General features: G+C 33.5%; 1 protein-coding gene across 2 annotated transcripts in view; it reads left to right on the top strand.

Moving 5' to 3' along the window:
* The window catches only part of LOC117220831 (potassium channel subfamily K member 6), a 1,018,768-nt gene that overhangs the window by 287,050 nt on the left and 708,740 nt on the right, over positions 1 to 22,978 (top strand). For both annotated transcript variants that reach the window (XM_076528337.1, XM_076528335.1), the window contains exon 4: positions 18,108 to 18,216. The gene's annotated coding sequence lies outside the window, so the exon portion shown is untranslated. The remainder of the gene's footprint in view (positions 1 to 18,107; positions 18,217 to 22,978) is intronic.

Genomic DNA, 22,978 nt, shown 5'->3' with positions numbered 1-22,978 from the left:
TTATTAAATGTATAAAAATTGTGTTACATTTCAATTCAAAAACGGACAGAACTTTCCGATAGACCTAATACTTTGTTTGTTTTTTTTAAATCACGTGTCTACGAGATTTTTCATAATCTCAATTTACATAGGACGCCCTGTATAACGTAATTTATTCATAATAACTTTAAGATTTTATCAAATACATATTAAATTTTTTACGCACACGACGGTGGCTGGTCATTTTTGTTCACTAGTGTGTCTTTAATTAAGCAGTTGTTGCAAATGGAAAACATCAAAATGTAGTGTCCTCGGTCTCTTACCGAGAAACGCATTATGCACGTCCACGTTTTCACTAAAAAGTTCCCCCAAAAGAAGCTCTATTATTTTTAGACACCGTGTCCTCGCAAATAACTGAAAATCTGCATCTTCGGGTAGCGTGTATCCGGTACACGTAGATCGTGTAACATAGGCGGTACGCGGCGGTTGGGGTTTGCGTGCTGGCACGAATGTGCTTTACATACTTTTTCCATAGTAGCCGTAGCAGGATACGCACCGTGACAACAGTAACAAAATGTTTGTACATTGTAGGATAACCGTCATAATAGTTTTCCGGCAAAAGCGGCCGCTTTTAATTCCCCAGATTGTGCCGCGGCAACGAATGATTTCACAAGTAGTACATTTTTAATTAAATTGTTAATTAAGACGAGCCAGGTACGGCGTGCATGCACCGAGAAGGGAATGAATTTTTATGTTCGCGTCTCGTTACGTTTAAAATATTTCGCTTTCAAAGTGACTGGCTTTTTATATTCCTGTTCCCTCTGTCGGCCGTTTCCCCAGCTATACAGGTCGTCTGCGAAGAAATGACTGACGAAAAAATATTTTTTGTTCCCAGCATTTCGACGGCGAAAAACACTAACAATCCAGGCCTGGAGCAAAAATCTCGTGTGACTTGAAGACCGACGTTCGTAAATTATATCCTGGAATGTCATTACACGGGCAAATATTCTAATAAAAGAGTTGCCTTTGAGGACACGGCAAAAAGTGTTCGCTGTTAGCCAACGGATCGCGTTTCCGCCGTCTCGTAATTACCATATTATTACAAAATAATGGTGGTGAAATATTACGTGTTACGCCGCGTGATAACAACACTCGATGCTTTGACACGTTGCGTGGATAAAGAACACAAAGATATTAAAAGCATATCTTATGTCAAAGTTTTTTGCGATCACGCACTGTGTTGAAATACTACTGTTGAATGTTATTCAATATTCATATTTGAAAGGTTCCACATGTAATTTATGGAATTTTAATCTAACCTGCAGATTTACGTTGTATAAATTATTTATGGATGTTAACAAAAACTGCGAAATTGTAGATTTTCTATTTCGTGTTTGTTCGTTCGCGAAATTTTATGCTTTTGACTTTTAAAAGAATTGACTACTGCAAATATTGATCAGATTGATTTTCTTCTGAAGTCATTCTACTGTATTTTCATGATTATATAATTTATTATCATTAGTCTCAATTTATTAGAATTAATCCGACCATTAGAAGAAGGATAAACATCATCTTACTATTGTTGCAATATAAGTTAATGAAATACTGTCATCTTATCTTATCAGTTATAAATCGATAGTATATGTGATGTTTACATAAAACATGTTATTTACATTCAGTTTTGAAGTAATCAAATGATGTTTAGACGATTAATTTATGTACATTATATAACATATATACCTCATATACGTGATAATTAGACTGCGAATTTTATGCATTTATGACAAAAATCAGTACGTCAAATACAAATCTGAAGCGACATTAAAAGAGTTTAAGAATAACGTTGCATTATTTTCAACTTGCTATGATTATTCAAAGAAAACAGACATTTCAATGTAACTTATACTCCTTGTAATTAACTTAAATAAATACTATTTTGCATAAAGATTCGCAGTCTAGTAATAATAATATAATAATATGATATAACATTAATATTATATGATATTAATATTACATATATGAAATAATAATATATATAATATCTATTTATACGGGGTGTCACATTTTAACCACGACACGCAAGTATCTCGAGATAATCTGATAATGATACGAAACTTTTTCTACTTCGAGGAAGACATTAAATCAGTATCACAGCTTTATTTTAAGGACGCGCGAAGGTCACTATTGTTTTTTTAAATATGATCATGCAGTTTCTTATACACGATTTGATGCATTTTTGAATTCTGAATAAAAATGCACAAACCTATTTATCGAAAAACTATTACTTTGGGAGATATTGAAATTTTAATATTACGAATTTTTTTATGGGGTTACGTAAAGAAAAGGCTTCCAGCCGTCTGCCGATAAATGTTAAAGAAATGAAGGAAAGAATATCTAATGCATTCAAAAGTGTCACTCGGGAAACACTCATGAATGTGCAAGTCGATATTAAGCGACGTATTAAAAAATGTATTGATATGCAGGATAACATATTCGAGCATATTAATATGTTCGAGACACATTAATGTGTATTCAAAACGTTTGCTGCTCGACTGTTTTAAGATCTATATTTATTAAAATGTTGCAAGCTATAAGTTGTTGCAATTCTATCGTTATCCTCGTCATCTTAAAAATAAAAATTTCACGTGTCACTAAATACTATGCGAGTGTACTCTTACAGTGGCACACAAAAATGTTCGTACACCTACTAAAATGCAATAATTTTTCCACAACTGGACCGAATGATTTGAATTTTTCTTAGATATGTTTAAATGTTTTTTTTTTAATTTTCCCATTATTTGGAATGACGAAAACAAATGAAAGACTCTCGTTTTTTAACTTTTTTATCTGAGCCTATGACGAAGAGTTAAAAAATAGTTTTCGTAGATCTCGGTAACTTTTATGCGTGCTGAAAATATCGCAAACTGTTACAAAGTTTATCAGTACACTGTGGATCTTTATGTAAATTCCCATTTTTATATATCCCTTTACAAAAATTAAAAGATTATTCTGTGACAATACCATGCTAATTTAAATTTATTTAATTAATTAATTAAATTAATTTTTCTTAAATTAAAAAAAATTGTACATGTCATAAATGCATAAAGATCAGCAGTCTAATTATTAATAATTGTTGAAATCGTGAAATTTCCGGTGAATAAATATCTGCAATTATTTATTAATAAACTTTTAATTGCATCACAAAATTACATCTGACCTAAAGATTGTTTCTGTGTATGTTCATTTGTCCTTACAGGCTTTACACTTCAAATTAATTCTTCGGTGGATCATACTGACGTTTTCACAAATCAAATTATTCCTTTTACAGTCTTTACGTACCTTTTTCTAAATCATATTAATCCTTTTGCAAATTAAATCCACTCACATAGTTTTTTATAGTTTTTACAATTTAATTCAATTTTTATATTTAATATGAATTTACATAGTTATTGACAAAACGATATACATTTCATTAGAAATTATTAATCTACAAATAAGTGATCGTTTTTTTCAAAAGGATGAAATTCATTTGCAAAAAAGTGAATAAGGGCTGCAAAAAGTCTGCATTACAGTTACTGCAATGCTTTTGCATTGTAAAACTACTTATGACATTTTTACATCGAATGTTAATTTTACTTTGACGATACTCGATAATACTTCATCTATTGTTCACCATCTCTTTGACGATCGTAGCAATTTTTTAAACCCACGTCGGGAGACTTTATCGGTTTATGGCTCAAACCTTCTTCAGAGTCGGTTCATCAGTTCTGCAATATTGTAAAGGGAAATTTCGCTCAAATCGCTTTGAAGAGAACAGAGCGCGGTCTAGTAAAAAAAGGGGTTCTACTGAAAGTATACAAGTAGGTCGATTAAGATCTTGAAGAATCATTTTTTAAAGTCCGCCGTGCACTTTGAAACGTTATCGAAAGAGCTCGTTTTTATTCATTCGAAACTTCATAATTTTTATCCGATCGCTTTATGGTTACTAACTGGAACGGAGAAGTTCCAGAACAATTCTGATAGGAATGAAAAAGCCATAGAATGGTATTTAATACCCTATCGACTAGCAATTTTTATCGGAAGAAATTCATTGTGAAATAAAAACCCCACGGGCTTAATGGAAAATCCAATATTTCCGGGTTAGTGAAAGTTAAAGTTACGCGATACATTAGAAGTCTTTACAGCTTTAGAAAACAATAAAAATACACGATCTATTTTTTTTTATTAATGCGTTTGTAACATCGTAACGTAACAATGTAAAGCATCATAAAATACAAAATAGTATCTTATGATTAAATCGAATAAGTTTTTAACTTTTCTAGATAATGCGGTTAAATCTGAATTTGTAATTTATTAATTTAGGGATAAACTGCACGCGAATAGTATTTCGACATACTTTTGACATTTTCATTGTTCTATAATTCATTAACACATCGTTGTCATAAATGCGTAAAATCCACGGTTCAATGACAAGTATATCCAATATGAGTATAACAAATCAATTACATAAAACTGCATTTATATACAATTTATTCATCTATAATTATACATTTATAGTAAATGAAAAGGTAACCTCTAGGACTAAATAAAAGAAATGATGATTAATTTTCTAATTACTTCATTTTGTTTTGAATTTCATAAAATCTGCCATAGAGGTATTAAACCGGTGTTTCTATAATATTTTTATAATTCTCAGTTAATATACTCAAATGTTAATTCATACAACAATACATAGTCCACTTATGTCAATATGGAATATGTGATTGTAAAATATTTATTTTCATTCGTACACAACAAATCAGTTGCATACATTACAATCTTCGATAAAAAAATTCACGCAATTGTTAGTGCTGATAAGTACTAGATTGAACAAACAATGATTAGATGAAGAATCTGCTTGTATTTAATAGCATACGCAACTGGAGTACGTACATCAAAGAAACGAAACCTCAAAGGAATCTGGTACCTGGTATACATATATAATACTTCATTTATATTCATACATGGTGTATCATATTTCTGGCAGGTTCATCAAATTATCCTTTGTTGCAGGAAATAAATATTACGTAGTTGTGCATACCAGAGTTCTAAATATGGAAAATACATGAAATGACTGCATATATTGAACTCTTATCAATAAATAATTCAATATCAATTCATTTTTATAAATTTATCTATACATTTTAAATTCATATAAATATAAATTTAATTCCCTATAAATTTATATAAATATAAATTTAATTCCCTATAAATTTATATAAATATAAATTTAATTCCTTATAAATTTATATAAATATAAATTTAATTCCCTATAAATTTATTTATAAATTTATTTATTACATTGTAACGTGCCTGCCGCGTTACCCTCCGAGCAGCTACCTGATTACAGAACGCGGAGATCCCATTTAGGCAAAATAGAAATAATCCGATCTATGGTATTGGAAACGGTTACTGTGTGGTGACCAATTACTGTACCTTTGGTTTGGTTTCGGGCTTTGTATTTATCGAATAACTGTCGTTCTGTCTACTTTATTTGAGATATCATATTTCATTCCAAAAATATTAACATCAGAGTAAAATCAGGACGATCTGTGTGACAATCCTTAGGTGTTAAAAATTTCAGAATATTCTACCCTAGAAATTAACGAATCCATTTTATGCGTTTTGCGTAAAACAGGATGAAGAAGTAACATAAAATTTTAGATTACGGAAGAAAATTTTAGTTGTTCAGCACTTTATGCTTCGTCTCCATTCGTCTTCTCTCCTGTGGTATGCTTTTTTTTTAACGTTACCCTCGTAAAACTTTATTTCGGTTTTTAAAAACTTTTAAGTTAATTCTCTACCATCAAAAAAAAAGAGAAATGTAATCGAGGGATTTATGAATGAAAGTAGTCAAGAAAATGTTTAATATGAACCACTACTTGTTTGATTTAACATTGCGTTTTATATTCTGGTTCGATTAAACTTGAAATCAATCACTCTATCCTGAAATTTATAATAAATTCAGAACTGATAATCCCGCTGTACAAAATATTGTCCACGTTAATAATGTACGATTTTGTCACCAACTGTCGAATTCACATGAAATATAAAATTTATTCAATATTTTAATAAATTAATGTATAACATTGTTAAATATATTTTATTAACTGTGTGTACAACTTCTCTCATCAATTTTATTGCAGTGATAGAATTAATCGCAAAGATATTATCAGATTGTTAACCTTCAAATGGAAAGAGAACATCTATCAAACGCGTCGTCGGTGAAACTTGTATCGGAGAAGTCTATGACGGTGAGATTCATGGGATCTGAACTCATTCATGAAAATAATTTCCCAATATTTTTAGAGACGCGTCAATTTATAAGATTTTCGAGTAAACATATATTATGTAGCTATAAATAGTTATATATAGCTATATACAGTTGTATATATACGTGCCCCTTGAAGTCAAGCAACTTTTGTCTGAAACATTTTTTTTATTTTAAAGAATATAAGTATATAAATAAATACATACATATATATATATATCTTCAAGGTAAAAATAGTTTCAGCAAAAGTAACTTGTGGCTTCAAAGGGCATGTAATACGATGATAATAATGGGGCGTCGAGATCATATAAAGATCAAACCTATTGTTTTTTTAAATGGAACGGTATACTTTTTAGTCCAGGGTCTACTTCTACGTAAAATGGAGGAAATGAACGATGAATAATAAAGATAAAGACTAGAAGCTGTAAAATGAGTCCAGGTTTGCTATAAGTAATAATAATAATAACTTATTCTGCTAATCGTCTTTACGAAATTATAACAGTTCAAATAACGATACTTTGTCGGGATTCGTAAATTTATTGTTAGAGAGATTACCTGAAGCGCCCGCATATCTTCATAATTTAATTCTTAACATTCTCCGTTCAGTACTCTGCAGCGCGTGAATCGGTGATTATCGAAATTCAAGGTCCAAAAGTTAGTTTGTAAGGCGCGGACCTTATTTAAGACTAGGCGCAGCAAAAAATTTCACTGTCCCGGAGTGGAAAGAGTGGACCAGAGTTAGCCAGCACATTCGAATTTTCTTTCTTTTTCTGTTCAAACGGCAGGATAGTTTGTTCGTAACAACACTCGTTACCGCGGTGCTCGTATTTCGTCCTTCTTTCTCGTCTGCCACCAGCGTCCCTTCTTTTGCTCGGACGCTGACCGCTAAAATTAAAGCGCACCGCTGTAATGAAGTTAAGGTTTCGGCACATTCCCGCATTTTTCGGTTAGATTTATCGCGTCACGAACGAGGAAGGAAACCTGGCGAAAGAGCACAACGAAGAACAGAAAAACTTTTACGTTCAAATCGCAACACGGTATACAGAACGCTAATCAACCCATGAATATTTTTCAGTTTTGCTTTATTGCCGCGCTGCCTCGCATTTCAAAAGGGAGTTCTGAAAATAAGCTGGTGGACGAAAAATACACGATGAAAATGTTGGCAGTGGTTTTAGTAAATGTTGGTAGAACGTTAATTACTGTTTTTAATTTTTATAAAAATTTTGCACCACTTTATACATATTTATGCAATGCCATATAATGAATGTTTGCATTGATTTAAGTTTTCTTTCGGTCTCTATTTTGATACTTCAAACTACCAAATGTTTCTGCGGGACAAATTGTGAAAGTCCTGGTATATTGAATAAGAGAAAAAAGAAAAATTCATTCTTCTATGAATTATTTAGGTATTGCTTACATTTATATTTTGAAAGTTGGATCGAATTTATAACATGCGATTAAAAAGATGTAAAATGAACGTTTTAAATACTGTGAACAACAATTGTTCCGTATGAAAAAGACTATTCGAAAATGAAAAGGAGAGCTTCTCAAACGTAACAAGTACGGAAACATGAGAGTATGTTGTTTGAGATTATTTTTTTATTTTTATATAGATATCATTTCTAACGAATACTTTTGATTTGATTTCAGAAATAGTGTCGATGATAAATAATTCTAAATAAATTGATTGATTTGAAAGCTTAATTAGGGTATAGAATCAACTAAAGACGCTGATGATGCTACTGAAGACATGTGTTTAAATGGACTCACGGATTTGGATAATCTTTAAATAACCTATTTCTTATAGTACGTTCAAGATTAAAAATGTTCACTAAGTATGGAATGACACAGTTACTACTTTAGACATTGCTTTCCAGTTTAATTATTCCGGTGTTGGCTAATTTTCATTGGACACCGATGTCTTTCATACAAAGATGTAAAACTAAATGTATTATCTCGATGATACATAATACATTGGATGTATGCATGTACTCTCTCTACTGAAATAGACTTCCACTTCTAAATTAAAATCGTATAAGCGATGGAACAAGGTAACAGATACCATAATAGGAGTTAATTCTATCTTTGTTATTTTTAAAAATATATTCAGAATGAACAATAGAATTCGTGAGTTCGGAGGTCGGTCTCTTTATTTATAATACATCGTAGAATATGTATTTATAAAAGAATATTATGCTACTTTTAAGTATATTTAATAAACTTGTTTACTCCTATAGAATAAATAAAAATACCAGAGTTATTATTATTTCTTCTTATTATTTAACTTTAGTAACTTTCCTAAATAGTTGTCATCATTATTATAAAACCGATAAATTCAAGATTTACATACAACTTAAAACTGAGTGAAATATAATATAATCGAAGGAACAATAAAAATAATATTTAAATCTATAGACAATAAGGCTAACGTAAAACTTTTATTCTTATTAAGTGCTATTAATAATTATTACTAATTATTATCAATCATTATCATTAATTATTATTAATCATTATTATTAATTACTATTATTAATTATTATTATTTGATTTTTTTTTAAATATTGTCACAATCTTCCTCTTGATAATAAGGAAAACATATTGAATAAGATCACTGTTCAGTATCTGTTAGTCTAACCACAAAATTAATTTTATACACGTCATTATCTATGCAAAATAATAATGGCATCATCATTGTCAATTTGCACAAAGATATGCAAAATAAAAATGATCTCTATGAATTTCAACGAATTAAGATCGAATAGCAATGTAATTGTTCTCTTAATAATTTAAATCATTTAACAATAATATGTCTATAGTATGTTTTCCGAAGTTTCTGCTATTTTGTGTTTCACATTTTCAATCTTCTCATGACTATATAAAGATCTGCAGTCTAATTGTAACGTATAGTTTGACACTACTAAAATTCAACAATAAATTCTTTTGCAAGAATTTCTAGAACGTTTTTCCATGAGAATATGTTGTATTTAAAACTATTTTAGCTAGAATGTTTGACATAAAAGATGGTTACAGTGCACACATTAAGTTTCCTACTTTCTAAGATTTTCTTTTAATTAGTACAGTGTTCTCCAATTACACGAAGGAAGTTCTTTTGTATAAGAACAAAGCCAAAGTTGCGATCAGGTAACCCTGAGTATGACAGCTGTGAAGGCTATTGTACTGTAAAGTAACTTTCGACAATAAGAGTACTAAAAGGCACATTTTGTATTAACATTTTGTAATAAGAAGAAAAAACTACGAGTTAAGTAATGGAGCAAATTTAATAGAAGATTTAATGTAGCGACACAGTTGCGCCCATTTTACAAAAGTTTTATATAAAACTTTAAGACACTCAGGGGATCGTTGGGTTGACTAAATTAAATCTGAGGGAAAGTCAGTTTTCAATCTAAAATAAGTGACTCCAAAATTGTGAAAATTGTGAAAAAAAAGTGAATCCAATTTTGGGAATCTTGATGCTTCCCAATTTAATTAAGGTATAATGTAAAATAATACGAACAAACATTTTGTTTTCTACTTAATTGAACGAATACATACTTTGATGAAAATATCATAAGATTAATTAATGTAATATGCAGATATGTTAATATTGAATTTGTAACCAGAAGGAATGCAAACATAATAAATACTAGACTACGAATGCTTGTGCAAGATAAAAATTATCTCTCTGTTGCAAAAAATAGAAAGTAGATAGCAAGTTCTTTATTTCAGAGATAATTTTATTAATTTATAGATAATCTGTTGACATTTTCTAATTCCTTTAATCTTTCTGTTATTCCTGCTAAATTTCACAATAAATGCATAAAATCCGTAATCTAGTTAATACATTGACGATTGAACAAGCTAAACAATTTCAAAAAGTTTAAAAGAATATAAATATGTAAAAGAATTCCGAAGATTTAATCGTGCAAAATTCTGACAATTACAAGGTTTTAAAACTTGATTAAAATTTACATCTTTGTACGCAAAAGTGAAATTGAAAATAGAATTAGAGTAAAGTAAAAGTACAAAATGAAACTTTCTAGTCATTAACAAAATAGTTATTTGATCAATACCTTTGAATTTGAGTTTAGATAAAATATTCAATTTTTGTATGCCTGCCAATCTATTTTTACTATAGATTCTGGATATGATCACTAAACCTATCGTAGGGTCTAATGACTGTTTTCATTTTTTTCTTTTGGAATAACTTTTTTATAATGGCGCCAAGTGATCTAAATTTTTCTTGGATATTAGAGAAATTAATTTACTAGATAATGGGCTGAGAAACTGTTCTCAAAAATTACAATTGTTTAGTATAATAAAAGAATTAAAAAATGCTGTTTTTTAACTTCTTTATCTGAGCCCATAACGAAAATTGAAAAAAAATGTCTTGTTGTTCTTATGATACGTTTATTAATAGAAGTATAAATTAGGTAATATTTTAAAGAAATTATATTACTTTGGAAGAGCAATTTTCAAGATTGATTCAAATACAATTTCCGTCTCCGATAACTGTAGACTAATGTTATGGACAAATAGTATAGTTTTTCTCAACAATAACTCTTACGACTAACTCAAATAAAATCCCCTACTTAGTAATAAGTAATACGTTGTTTTATGTGATTGAAATTATTTTTTTGTTATCCATAATAATTACTGATGAGGGAATTTTTGGGGAGTTTAGTCATACAAGTTATCTTCTTGATAATAATTAACTTGTTAATAAGTAAGGGACACCGGGGCTAGAAGTTCCGTGGGTAAGTTGTGCCGGGGGCAACATATATTTCAAATAAAAAAAGAATTGTGTTATGCTTTCAATTGTCTTGAAAGCGAGGACCGATCACGCCACGCTGTCAACCATTTTAGTAGCGTCCGCGACAGCGAATTGTAGTTTTAGACAAGATAGTAGTCATGTATAATACTAAGTAAGTAAATATTTTGCAGTCACCATTTTTGTTGTCTAATTCAATTACTTAATGTTAATATCGTCTATTGTTCTGTTCTTATAAATCAAATAACATTTAAGAACATATTGAAATAGCATTTAGTAGAATATTTAAATATATGAATAGGATATTTTCATACATTGCCACACATGTCAAAAGACTAGTTGTTCTCGTCACTCAGGGCATATTGTTACCGTAACAATTTACCCCACCACAAATGTACAAATAGATCCTGTTGCGTTGCGATGTATTAGGTCTACCGGGAAGTTCTGTGCGATAGTGTCACTTCAAGTTTCAATCCATATGCACATGTTGATTTGAGATATATATGACTATCTCTCTTTATCATTGCATTTACACACATGTGCTCTCCTAAATAAACTGAAACAAAGATGTCTCATGCTATTATTAAGTGAGACGCGATCGTGAAAACATGGCTACCGATGATAATGCCAGACCACATACTGCTTTGGCGACTCGTCAGAAAATTGCAGAGTTAGGCTGGGAAATTCTGTCACATCTACCATACTCCCCAGACCTAGCACCCTCCGATTATCACTTGTTTCTCTCTTTGCAAAACTTTTTACAGGAAAAAAATTCAAAACTGAAGCTGATGTCAACCAAACACTAGTTGAGTTCTTCTCCTCTAAAAATAAATCATTTTTTAAAAATGGCATTTACAAGTTGCCATCACGCTGGCAAGAAGTCATAAGTAACGATGGAAAGTATATTCTACAATAAAAATATTATTAAATGTATGAAAATTGTGTTATATTTCAATTCAAAAGCGGACAGAACTTTCCGGTAGACCTAATATATTCTAAATCACAGTCCAAGGAAGAATGAATTTAGTGTACGTTACGCAAGAACAGGGCTCATACCAAATATACAGGGTGTTCCACAATTACTTTAACAGCCGAAAATGAGGGGTAGCTGAGGTCATTTGAAGTAACTTTTTCCTTTGCGAAAATGCAATCTGCAGCTTTGTTTACGAGTTATTAACGAAAAACACTGGCCAATGAGAGGTGACGGTGCGAGAGAGAGAGTCCGCGAGAGAGACCGCTGCACGAGGCTTAGACAGATGGTCGGGACGGACTCGAGCCGCGTTCGAAGTATTGAACAAATCACGAAGCGAGAACTTTCCGGATTTTTTTTTACTACGTAACAGTAATAGTTTTAAGAAAAACGCTGTTCACCTTTACTTTAGAACGTCTGAAGAATATTTATTAATTTTTCGGACCCGAAATAATAAGTAATTTAACCGTGACGGCCGTTTTAATTTTCTAGTGTGCATGACACCTTGTGTGTAACATGTGAAATTTTTAAGCAAGGTGTACAGTGAAGATTAACAAAGTACGTAAATGATATTTTAATTTAAATAATTCCGTGTCCGAGCACAGTTCGACGAATGATTCGCAAAGCTAATTTAATAAATAATAATCGTGTTAAAGGACGTAAGGGATATGTTTGTTAGAGAAATATGAAGAATGTTATCAATAAGAAACTCACCCATTTAGTTGTAAAATCCACTTCATGCATCCGACGGCGACGAATAGAAGGATGTCTCCGGGCAGGCAATTTCAACGTTTACTTTCACTGCACTATCACTAAACACTGATCACTTATCAATAATATTTATGGACGAACTTTCCTGGGTTAATATGTATAGCTCTGAAAAGAGCCGATTTTTTTATGCGACGCGTTCGAAGTTCTCACTGTTAACGACACGTACGTACCGCGTTGTCGAGATGAACTGCAGCAGATTGGCACGATGGCCGACAATGTTTCGTTTTCCTACGAGCGAATTTCAACTATTTCCCATCGAACGCGACCATTGTCAGCCATCGTGCTAGTCTTCCGCAGTTCATCTCGACAACGCGGTACGTACGTGTCGTTAAAAGTGAGAACTTCGAACGCGTCGCATTAAAAAATCGGCTCTTTTCAGAGCTATACATATTAACCCAGGAAAGTTCGTCCATAAATATTATTGATAAGTGATCAGTGTTTAGTGATAATGCAGTGAAAGTAAACGTTGAAATTGCCTGCCCGGAGACATCCTTCTATTCGTCGCCGTCGGATACATGAAGTGGATTTTACAACTAAATGGGTGAGTTTCTTATTGATAATATTCTTCATATTTCTCTAACAAACATATCCCTTACGTCCTTTAACACGATTATTATTTATTAAATTAGCTTTGCGAATCATTCGTCGAACTGTGCTCGGACACGGAATTATTTAAATTAAAATATCATTTACGTACTTTGTCAATCTTCACTGTACACCTTGCTTAAAAATTTCACATGTTACACACGAGGTGTCATGCACACTAGAAAATTAAAACGGCCGTCACGGTTAAATTACTTATTATTTCGGGTCCGAAAAATTAGTAAATATTCTTCAGACGTTCTAAAGTAAAGGTGAACAGCGTTTTTCTTGAAACTATTACTGTTACGTAGTAAAAAAAAATCCGGAAAGTTCTCGCTTCATGATTTGTTCAATACTTCGAACGCGGCTCGAGTCCGTCCCGACCATCTGTCAAAGCCTCGTGCAGCGGTCTCTCTCGCGGACTCTCTCTCTCTCTCTCTCGCGCGCGGACTCTCTCTCTCTCTCTCTCTCGCACCGTCACCTCTCATTGGCCAGTGTTTTTCGTTAATAATTCGTAAACAAAGCTGCAGATTGCATTTTCGCAAAGGAAAAAGTTACTTCAAATGACCTCAGCTACCCCTCATTTTCGGCAGTTAAAGTAATTGTGGAACACCCCATCGATAGCAACACTTTACACTAGGAGCTAATAATGCTGGTAAGAAACTACAACGATCTGTTTCGACGAGAGTTAGAACTGCGGAACTTCAAATGTACGTGACCACCCGCAACGACAGTTGATATTCAAATTCGTACTTTTCCTTTTCTGAGCCATTTTTTATACAGATTTGGTGGCCGAAGCGCGCACCAATCAACGATTAGCATTTTTCACTATGATAAAGCATCTCGGTAATGAGTATCATCGGGGGGGGGGGGGGGTTGAGCCGGCGGATCACAGATGGCCAAGTGCGCTCAATCAACAACAATCTCAACACAATCTGAAAGGTTGCGATTCATAGATGGTCGCATGGCCATCATAGATGGATGGACGCATAGATGGTCCACAGAAACGGACAATTCAGAAAGAGGAGATACGATTATTCGAGCGTTGCGGCTCGTTTTTATTTATCGTCGACAATTCGTAACTATAAAATATTATAATAATATTGTATTATATTATAATATTGTTATATATCATTATCTGTAATATAGTTATATTTAATTCGCACTGAGATCGCGCACAAGAATTGTCTTGATTGCTCTCGAAAACTCGTGGGTGCCATTGCATCCCTCCATCGGTGTTGATTACGCATAACTTCGACCCTGTCGTATAGAGAGAAGCAAGCAGTGAAGAACATGGCGGTAAAACGTCGTTTACATGTTGCCGATGATATATAACAATATTATAATATAATACAATATTATTATAATATTTTATAGTTACGAATTGTCGACGATAAATAAAAACGAGCCGCAACGCTCGAATAATCGTATCTCCTCTTTCTGAATTGTCCGTTTCTGTGGACCATCTATGCGTCAGTTAGGGAGACATTACTGTACGTCGTTCGAAAGAAAGTATCAGTGAAGTTATGCTATTCGGAGGACAGATGCCTCCATCCGACGGATATTCGACGTGCCTACGCGTTCGACGTAGAGTGTGAAGAAACAGTTTACCCTATTTTTCGATCAACCTTGCAATTTTAAGAGATCTTGGAGTAAGAATAATCGAACGGCAAGGAAGAACGACACCGTTTAGATACGAGATTCTCGAAATTCAGCGTCGATAGCACAACAAATGGGTTGCAGATGTGACAAAGAAGAACAAGGGCTGGATCCGAGGCGTCGTTTTCCTGTGAAAACAAGAATCGACGCGTCGCTATTGTCCGAATCGTTATTACGGCGTACTAACGGTAATGTTCATGAAGCAATAAAACCATTATCGAAGTAAATGTTAGTTTGTCTCGATGCCTCTATTCATAAAGATTTCACGAAAACGTGGGACAATAGGCTAATAAAAGCAGGTATAAGATCGGGTAAAGAGCGCACTTGGTCATCCGTGATCCGTCAGCGCAACCCCCACCCCCTCTCTTACCGTAGCGAAAAATGCTAATCGTTGATTGGTGCTCGCTTCGGCCACCAAATCTGTATAAAAGATGGCTCAAAAAGTAAAACTAGCAATTTGGATATCAACTGTCGTTGCGAGTAGTCTTGAAGTTCCGCAGTTCTAACTATTGTCGAAACAGTATTGCTATAAATTGTGAGAATTATGGCACCAACGAGGGAACTTCGATCAAATAGATACGATCAAATAGATACGGCATTACTGTCGTGGATCTTAGAAAGAAGATCACGTGACGAGCGCCTAACCAACAATCTGATTTTGGAAAAGGCGAGGAAAATGATAGAAAATTTGCCCTCGTATTTGAAATTTGTACCCAGTCGTGACTGGTTGATAAACTTTAAAAAACGTCACGGCATGTGCTTAGTAAGAATGTACGGGAATCATAATGTAACGGATGATTCTACAGTTAATTTAAAGAAAATTGAAGAATGAGCAACAATACAAGTAAGTACATACCTATTCATATAACGGTAAAAATTTTTTTTTCAACCAATTTGAAAATATGAATTATTTACAAATTAATTTTTCTTTTTTTAGTTTAATTGTTAAAAGATAGAGGAAAATCATCACTTTTGGCTACGACAATTTCAAGGATAATACGCAAGACAACAATTTCATTCAAAATACTATTACCATTATACACTATGTCAATGTAGATTTATAGAATAGAATAGAATAGTAGATAGATATAGATATTTATAGAATAGAATAGTAGATTTATTTTTATTTATATGTAATTTATAAGTTTATTTATGTAATCACAATAACGATGAGATCAAATGAATTTCACATGAAGTATTAAATAAGTAAATGTACGTAATCGAAATTATATCGTGTTCGCTTTTATTTTCATTGGAAATACCTGTCCAAACTATAAAATAAAAGATCAGTGTTAAAATGTTAAAATTAAAAAAAGTTACCTCATTGTATTATGAGTTGTATTCCGGGAATTCGAGTCAAAGAAGCCGCGGCACTCGTGTTCACTGACTCCGTAGAACCTTAGCATCGGCTTAGAGAGAAAATGCGCGAACCCCAGAATACCGAAGTTCGTCAAATTCCGGAGAAATTACTGTATTTGTTTTCTATAATAACGTTATACAAACTGATAATCAAAACACACGAATAGTTAAAATTTTCGAAATTGATTTTATCAAAGCAACACATTTTATTCAACATATTTTATATTTTCAATTCTTTGCGATGAATCGCAACCTTTCAGATTGTATTATCCTTAGACCATATTTGGTCTAAGATATTGTCACTGGGGTGGGAACCTATGTATAGTATACAGTGTACAAGGATGTGGCGAGATTAATTGCACAAGTGAAGATATGATTCTACATGTTATTTAAAATAAAATGCGTAGAATATTTGTATGCAACATGTATAAGCATTTTTCTAACAGAATTTTAGTTATAAAATAAAAAGCAAATGTGAATTTATTATAAATCGTGATTGTAACCATAAGTACTGGACAGTGAATTGTATTCTAATATACGTGGTCCAACGAATGGTCCTATTAGAGAGAGAGAGAGAGAGAGAGAGAGAGAGAGAGAGAGAAAGAGAGAAAATTAATCTCGAGTCGGACGAAACTACCTGATATTTTATGATAGGCAGCGTCAATATGCCGCTATATGTATAAAGACAGTAAATGCTGTATCATACATTTGTCCGAACTCTGATTCTAACGAGTCGTTTGACGATATCTAAATTGTTTCGTTTAAAAGGTTGTTTCTATTTGGTTTCCTAAATTATCATAATATTAGATTATTATTTTCATTTTACTACATTGATGTTTGTACCCAAGATTGCCGTTAATTAATTGATATTCCCGTTAATCCGAAGTTAATAAACAAACTTTATTAATAAAATTATGGTTTATTTCATCAGAGAATGAAATATCTCATTAGAAAGTAACATTTATTTCTTAGTAACAATTTACCTCAAAGCATTAATTACTTGCGTCACGACGGGGTAAGAAGTTCCACTTCAGTTGACCACAAAGGAACGAGTTTCTATGAAAAACTTATTGCAATATATTAAATTTTTGAGTTGACAATCTTAAAGTAGAATAAATTTAACACAATGAATTAGTCAGAAACGAACAAAGTAACTACATTATTTCTTAGTCAATTTGTATGTTGTCTCAAAATTGGTACTTCTAACCCCGCTTTTCCCTAATGGTTTTATGTGAAGGAAATTCTTTTTTTGTTGTCCATAATCATTATAGATAAAGGAATTTTGGAGACGGAAATTCGATTTTAATCAGGCATAATAAACTTTTTGAAAATTCCATCCGAATCATAATTTCGTTAAAATTTTGCATAGTTTATATTTCTATTAACGCTAAATCTATCGGGCAATATAAAAATATGAGTTTGCTTTATAAAAATGACAAGACTGAATTTATTTGGTCTTTTAATTATTGTTATTACCGTGTAAGCTCGATTTAATAATTTCGCTTTTAGTTATAAGTTATAACTAAAAACATTTGGATAAAAGTGATAATTGTTATGCAACGATTTTTAACACTTTGATCATAACAGTTACGGATACTGTTTTAGCCAATTAAGTACCGGGAAAGTGCATAAAATCTGGACTCTGTTTGTTAGTTTAATTCTCATTGGTTATTTCATTCGTGGCGCTAATTCAGTGTTCCGCTTAACAGGATTCAGTGATTCAGAGTGGTGGACAAACGAAAGCTGTTGAACGAGCGCATCAACGCACACTGAAACGCTGCAGAAGCTCCAGAGGAAGGAAGCACCGTGTCCTGTAAGGTTAGTAACGTATAGTTAACCGTTGGTACGAACACAGAATGACATCGGTCGGTTCCTAAATTCTCTTAAGCCAGCTGAGTGAAAAAGGGAAGGCCGAGGAAGTACTTTCCTGATTTGTTAATACCCGCTGGATTTTATGGTGGATTTAACTGGTGATGTTACCCCGTGATTTATTTTCGATAGCATGGCAGCGAGGTAATGGATTTTTCGTACCGTCCTATTCACCGTAATGAGATCAAATGCTTTTACTGTTCGCTCCAAGAACGCTCCGAAAAAATTCGTTTCATATAACAAAATTTCCGTTTGAAAGCTTGCTCGCATTTGAAAGAACAATATTAAAACAGCCGGATCCCGACTCGGATTAAAAATCCTTTCGAGGAGGATACTGCCGGCCACGAAAAATAAAAAGTAATAATTAATCACTCATAGGAGAATTCATGGAAAAATGATAAAAGTACTATGAAATATTGTAACTCATTTTGTTGCAATTTTTCTGTTACATTTCCTTGGCAAAAGAAATGGAAAACTCATTTGTTGGAACTGTGATAAATTAGAGTTTAGTGGTCGCTCGCCACAGGCTGTGCGAGAATCGCAATACGTCGATGGTACGTATTGAGGCGCAGACAGAAGTTCGATAATGGACTGAACGGTACAACGAACAACAAATATGTATTCTAAACATTCTGTCACTGAGTAGTAAAAAAAGTTACGCGTGTTCGAATATTTGGCAAATAAGTCCAAAATTTATTTGCCAACAAATCAACACTTTAATACAGTGAAAGCGATGTAAAACTATAACACTAAATCTCCAAAGTATTAACAATGAGTGACAATTATCGCTTTGTAAGAATGATGAAACAATATTTATTTAGACTTTTCGCCATTTTTATCATAATTAAACTGCGGATTTTATGCATTTATGATAAGAATGACTAGGTGAAATTCCTGGAAGCGAAGACGTTGAAAGAAGTTAAGGACATTTTTACATTCTCCATCATTTATTTAAATCATCGAAGAAAGAAAGAAATTTTTATTCGAATCTTGTTTCTTACAATTGGCTTAGATAGGCTTACCATAATTACGAAGAGCCAAACCGGGACGCAGAAGAGAAAGAGGCTCATTTTCATTTTGCTTTTCGCTTAATTTGTGTTTTTCATATTTGAAATGCAATCAAAATTATTATGAATTGAAAACATATTAATAAATGTGAATATATTTTTTATTAAAAAGAAAAAGAGACAAAGTACAATTAATACAAACAACACAAAAAATTTGCCCGGTTTTATTGTTCACCCACGCTTGCTTTATATTTTTCACTAGAGTGCACTTTCTTCAGAATCGTTTTGTCGTGCTTAATTTTGTCATAAAATTCACTGCATGACATGTTCAAGTTGAGTTTGCACGTAAGCAAGGCTTCCACAACGCATTCTTCCATCCTCCCCCGATCGTCAGACCACATTTTTTTTATCTGTGAAAAAATTCTTTCCACTGGCGCTGAAGTACCGGGTAGACACATAGCAAACTCCACAATTTTTTTTAAATTTGGCACCTCAATATGCTGCTTGTGAAAATGGGTGAATAGCTGGACCCATTTCTCGGAGTAATTAGCTTCATTAGAATTTTGGAAGAAGCTTTTTGCCAATAACACCTCATCAAACAGCTCATCAATCATTATTTGGGTTTTCGATTGAGGTTTTTGCATTTTATTTATATTTTCTGCTGCTTTTTCGATTTCACTCCAGTTGAGCTCATTTTTCAAGCAGATCCACTCAAAATCTTCAGCTCCGTCGAAGCTCTTTTCCCACAATGTTAAATACGATATGCAGCGCTCATAAAAAGCGTGAACGTCACTCATGAAGTTTTCGACATTTATGGACTCTTTCAATTTATTTAAGAGCTGTTTAGCTGCTTGTGGAAGAAATTTGTTTTCCATCCTGTTTTGAAGATTGGTTTTTAACTTTGCCAACTCCATACCTACATCTGTCGCCGTTGAGTTAGTCTTCTCCATAGACTCAATGGTCTTGTTGAATACATTTAACTGTCCGAGCACAAACCAAAAATAAAGTGCTCCAATTTCTGTTGTGAAGAACTGTCGCAATGCGAGCGGACAGTTTACTTGAGCAAGAAAATAAGATTTCAAGCCTTCGTATAGCTGCAGGATCCTTTCCACAGCTGGTAATAAAGACAGAAATCTTGTATTTCCATGTTTCACTAATTTTTTGTACTCGATGTCAGCTGTCTCACAAAACTCTTTTAAGTTTGTGACGCGTACAGTATATATACAAAAATATTTGTATATTTTAACAACGATAGCCTCTATTTCGACAGGCAGACCATCAACTGCATGTTGAATTGTATTGTGAATGATGTGTGCGCTGCAACCAATGCCTTTTATGTTAACGCCGAGACCTTCCTTGAGCCTGGAATAGACGTTGTTGGTGCCCCGCCTGTTTACCCCTCCGAAATTCGTATTACAGTTATCACCACAGAAAGCAGCCACCTTGTTTTCTATTTCGTGTCTTTTGATTATCGACATTATGTGATTTGCCAAGATTTCAGACGTTTCTCCGACGACAGATCGAAAATCGAGTAACTTTACAGATATACCTCTCACAGGTACAAAGTACCTCACAACTATTGGTGCCAATTTAACATCATGTCTGTTTGATGTATCTGTTGAAATGCTCAAAAAATTGCATTCTTTTAGCTCATCGTGTAGTTCATCTCTTGCCATCGGTGCGATCACTCCCGTGATGATCGCTTCGCACTTGGTACGCGCAGACCCGAATTTGGGCTCAAATAGCTTCGATATTAATTTTGAGAAGCAATCAGATGTTTTAAAACTTATATCGTGCATTGCTGTATGGAATGCAAAAGTAGCTTCTTTAGCAGCAATGGAAAGTTCATTTTCTGCGGGTTCGACATTTTTGAAAAACGATGTTATGGTAGATGAGCTTGCAATGACACGTACGCTGGCCTTGTGTTTCGAGCACTTTAGATGATCCTTGATGTCCGCTCTTCCACCGTGTGCTATTGAAAACTCTGATAAACACTGTTGACATTTCACTCTGTCGTTATGACCGCAGAGCTTTTTAAGAAACGGATAGTCATTTTCAAGTTCTTTTGTGAATGTACAATTTCGTTTTGGCATGCTGGGCCAGGAAAAATCGTACGATAAATATCTGTTTCGACGAAAAAAAGTCAATACAATAGACACTAAATACAACACAGGCGGGCGACGACGACGTAAAAAAAAAAACTGAACGCAACACGGTTTAATAGTGGACACGTGCAGTAGACAAGCTTGCATGTGCACAACTGACTGAGGTAATAAACTTTCACACTCACGCACGCAGTCGGTATCACTCGTTCTCGCTCGCTTTTGTTTCGTCTTTGGCGCGGGTGGCACGGGCGGCGCGGCGGGGCGCGGGGGAACGATTGGTTGGGGTGTCGGTGCTGTTCAAGTTTGACCGGGACGCCGGGACTGGGATCTCAAACCGGGACGTATGGTAAGCCTACCGGGACGCCGGGACTGGGATCTCAAACCGGGACTATCCCGGTCAAACCGGGACGTATGGTAAGCCTAGGCTTAGACAATTTTTATTTTGCATAAAGATCCGCAGTCTAGTCATAATTAACAAATTTATGTAATCATGAAGACTTTAGTCTTTATAATGTCAACAATTTTGGAATAATACAATAATTGTGAAATTGCTCATTTCGACAGACAATGGTAGGCGTAGTGTTAATGAATACAGAGTGTCCCAAAAATGTCTCGCATTCCGGAAATGGCGGGTTCCTCAGATCATTTGAAGCAACTTCTTCCTTTACAAGCTCAGCTGCCACGAGGCGACCGAGCCAATGAGCGGAACTGGGCTTCGTGTGCTGGTTGGCTAGGTCGCCTTGCGTCAACCGTACTCGATTCTTATTGGTCGCTGTTTTTCATTAATAACTCGTTAACAGTGCCTCGGAGAAAATTTTTGTAAAGGAAGAAGTTGCTTCAAATGATCTGAGGAATCTGCTATTTCCGGATTGCGAGACATTTTTGGGACACCCTGTATATACAGTGGGTATAGAAAGTATTCGTACATCTTTTAAAACAGCATAACTTTTTTATAATTGGGCAAAGGGGTCTAAATTTTTTGGTGTGATAGTAGGATTAGCCTACTAGACAGTGACTGAAAAATTATTTTTAAAAATTACAATTTGTTGACATGATAAAAGAATGAAAAAATGATATTTTTCAACTTTTTTATTTGAGCCCAGAACGAAAATTTAAAAAATGTATTTTGTAGATCTCGGTAAGTTATATGTATGCTGAAAATTTTAGTAAACTAATCACTCTAACATGCCCAAAAAAATTTAGGCCGCTTGACCTAATTATAATAATGTTATTACGTTTTAAAAGGTGTACGAATACTTTCTACACCCACTGTCATCAGAGTAGAGTATTATTTGAATACAATTTTAATTGACTAATTTTTCGAATAACGTTTCGAATAAATTTTTCAGATAAAATTTTCTACGAATAGCATTGTACCTAATCGAATTACCTAATGAAATTTTATTCAAATAAATTTTTATTCGAATTTTGCGGACAAGACCTTTGTGTATGCTTAAAGCGAACAAATACAAACAAAACAGTGGCACTGGGTTATGTCCCCCTCGAAATAGAAAATCTTTCGCATGAAACATTTTTCCAAATCTCGGAAGGTAGGAATGATGTGAAAAAATGTTTCAGACAGAAATTGTATAGTTTCGA

This window comes from Megalopta genalis, chromosome 1 (assembly GCF_051020955.1).
Source record: "Megalopta genalis isolate 19385.01 chromosome 1, iyMegGena1_principal, whole genome shotgun sequence".
Taxonomy (NCBI): Eukaryota; Metazoa; Arthropoda; class Insecta; order Hymenoptera; family Halictidae; genus Megalopta; species Megalopta genalis.
This window is presented reverse-complemented; position numbering and strand designations above follow the sequence as displayed.